Below are 3,498 nucleotides of genomic sequence, written 5' to 3'. Positions count from 1 at the left end.
ATACTGTGGTAAAATTGAATGTAATGGGCTTCTGTACCAGCAGCAATGCAATGACCCAGGACAATTCTGAGGGATTTATGGTAAAGAATGTTACCCACATTCAGAGGAAGGACTGCAGGAGAGGAAACATATAAGAAAAGCAACTGCTTGAACGCATGGGTCGGGGCGGACATGATTGAGGGTGTGGACTCGAAACTACCACACCAATGCAACCACCAACAATTGGGAAATTGGTCTTGATCAAGGACACATGACAAAACCAGTGGAAAAGTGCGTCGGCCATGGGTGCGGGGAGTGCGGGGGGTGAAGGGGAAAATAGGAGCATGAAACATGTAACCATGTTAAAAATGATTATTAATAAATGTTAAAAAAAATACCCACAGAAATTCAGGAAGGGAAAGTGATGATTGGGAATAGGGGAGGTCAGGGAGATCCAAAGGAAATAGCTAAGCTAACAAACATTAAGAGAAAAGCTGCAGAATATAAGCCAGGTTTCAGTCCAAAGATAGAGCTCAGTTGACCCTCCTACTCTCATCGAGTCTCTAGGATCAACTCCCACTAGTCAGGGTTCTAAACCCTTTTCAACTGTCAGAAATTCTGCATTAAGGCTTTGCAAGGTTGATTTGCACCTTCTGCACCACAGGTTGTATAACATAAATTTATGATGGACCCAGGCGGAAAGGTTTCATGATTTTCCTCACATACATTCATCAACACATATGTAGGAATGAAGGCAATGAATGGTGGGAATGACCCAAAGCCAAGATTTTGTATCATGCTATTGTGATAGGATAATGAGCCTGGGACTCAAAAGAAAAGAATAATGTAGAGTTTAACTGGTTCACCAAGGGATGTAGGAAAAATAGGAGAGTATCTAGTGCAGGGCAGATGGCCTAGGAAAGAATTAAAAGGTTGAAGTATTGGAGGTCATAGTCTGAATGAAAAGTAAGGTTTGGTAAAGGAAAACAGACTGGGAGGGGGAAGGCCAATAGATTATGTTTGGATAAGGTGATATCAGAATTCTTGAATATGGAGATAATAAATTTGTGGATCAAGATAAAAATATAACCATCTTTGTGTGTGACTTAGGTTGGATGGAAGAGTAATTTGTGAAAAATAAGTAGGTTGAGGAAATGAGTGGTTAGGATGCTTCAGAAAGAGTCAATATATAGTATGAGGGCAGGAGTTGGAGGAGGAGACAAAAAATAAAAGCTAAGTACCAAACTCATTGAGAAGAGACTAGTAGGTTTATAAAAAGCAAGTACTAGGCTTTTGATTGGATTGCAGATATGAATAACATGGAATGTTGGTCCAGAACAAAACCAAAACCTAAAAAACTTTTTAGAAATAATTTTATTAAATCAGTTTGGCAGAGCCAAGAAAAGTATGTGTAACTACCTCAAGTCCACCCCTGAAACTCTGGAGATTTCACATGGGTACAGGTTAAATGGGTTGCACTTAGAAAAGTTGCTTAAGACATGTGTTGGTAAGTGTAAATATTCAATAAAATTTGGGTGAATCCAAAGAACAAACTATTAGCCTAACCAAAACACAAGTTTTAGGAGAGTTCCTTAACATTTCTTGCAGTAATCTCTGGTTCCCCCAAAGTTTCTCTGGGGTCAGCATGACCTACATATAAGCTTTGGGTTAAACAATATCTAGTCACACAAGAGTAGGCTCAAATAATATTAAGAAATAACAAAGTATTTTCCCCTCAGTACCTCAGAGGAAGAGAGATTACTGTCAGAGGTAAGGAGAACCTAAATGTGGCAATGTAGTGCAAGGGGCATTTCAATTTCTCTACCTTTACCAGTGAGTTAAAGGGAATGAATGGAGGTCTAAGTGCAGTCAAGCAGGGTGGGGCTGGGACCACAGTTGGCATCCTTGAGTTCTCTTGCTGAAGCTACTTAGGGGCTGAAGACTGGGTGGTACTATGTGGCCAGCGGTGGTGCGATTTCATGCATTAAGCAAGGGACAGACAATTTTTGGTGGAGCAAGTAATGGAACCTAGGGAACTTTTAATATGGATGCAGTAAGTTTACCTATACATATGATTTTGGTAGGGAATAAACTTTGGGTGATAGTAGAGTATCTGGAGCTTTCTTCCTTTCTTCACAACAACCATTTGAAAGCCATGGAAGAAAGAAAATTAATTCATAATCTTTTGCCTAACCAGCAGAAGAAATTGTCTACAAGGAGAATGAAGGACAATTACATCAAAGTCATTTTGCCTTTAGGAACTCAAACTCTGTTATGGGAGAGATATTTGAACATATACAATGCTGTAAGATTTGACAGGATTCTTTAGGATCCTGAAAGTGTAGGAGTTCTCATTTGCTATATTCACACTAAAATGGATTGTGTCAAGATGTCTCCTTACACTCTTGTAATGGCCTTGACTAACAAAATTGATTTATGTAAGAAAATTATAACCCCAGAATGTGATATTAAGTTCACTAGACATGTGTGTTGGATTGGAAAGACATCTATGGAAGTCAAGATGCCCATATTTCAATTAAGGATGCAATTTACCATCCCATCTTGGATGCAACATTTGTGATGGTGGCCTGTGATCCTGAAAGAAAAGGACTAGCTTTCATAAATCCATGGTCCTTCATAGTCCAGAGGAAGAAGAACTCTTCAAGGTAGGAGAATTAAATAAGAGGAGGTTGACTGTATTCAGTATTACATCCTTATTGAAGATGGCTCCCACTGCAGAAGAAAGAAATATCATTCATAATATGTTCCTTAATAACCTGGACCCAAAGACTGTAAGTCTTCAAAGAGGATGAAAAATACAAAATTGAAGAGCCTATAGATATGCCGTCCTAGGAAATTTTCATTTTCATTTTCATTCACATTTTCAATAGTGTCTTTTGAGGTTACCTCATGAGAAAAGAGCTATTATAATATTCATTTTATTCCAATTCAATTGATATGCTAGAGAATAATTTGAATATAATATGATTTTAACAGTCATATCCCTAAAAATTATGAATATACAGAAAATAGCACCATTTCTATTAATTCACAAGCTATATCCCTTCTGACTCCCACTGCCACAAGCAAATGTAAGGACTTTTTTAAAGATAAAGTGCCATATTTGTTGAATATCTTCTGGTGTGATAAGAGTTGGTTCTGTGAAAATGGAATTACCCTCCCTTTGTTTTCATTGATGAAATCAATCAGTGACTTTTGATGTAATCAGCCAGGAATTTGAAGATCTTTTACCATTGAGGTGCAAGTACAGACACACCCTCAGAGAAGGAAATTGATTCCATGGGCGCTGCCCCCCAGGTGGTGCCAGGCAAATTAAGAAACTATGATTGGTTCTTGAGATATGACATGGAAGAGCTAGTGGGTGGAGAAAATGGTTTATAAAGGTGTGACCAGAAGTCTGAAGAAACATTCTGGCATTGGTGACACTCTTTCTGGAGACACTACTGTGCTGGTGACTCTTGCTGAAGAGACTCTAGAGGACTTCTGACTGGAGATTGG

The 3,498-nt window shown here is 38.6% G+C and overlaps 1 pseudogene; it reads left to right on the top strand.

Annotated features, from left to right (window-relative positions):
- The first annotated feature begins 2,125 nt into the window (after positions 1-2,125).
- Positions 2,126-2,910, top strand: LOC123255789 (annotated as a pseudogene).
- Positions 2,911-3,498: the final 588 nt, after the last annotated feature.

The sequence above is a fragment of the Gracilinanus agilis genome, unplaced genomic scaffold (genome assembly GCF_016433145.1).
Source record: "Gracilinanus agilis isolate LMUSP501 unplaced genomic scaffold, AgileGrace unplaced_scaffold52311, whole genome shotgun sequence".
Taxonomy (NCBI): domain Eukaryota; kingdom Metazoa; phylum Chordata; class Mammalia; order Didelphimorphia; family Didelphidae; genus Gracilinanus; species Gracilinanus agilis.
This window is presented reverse-complemented; position numbering and strand designations above follow the sequence as displayed.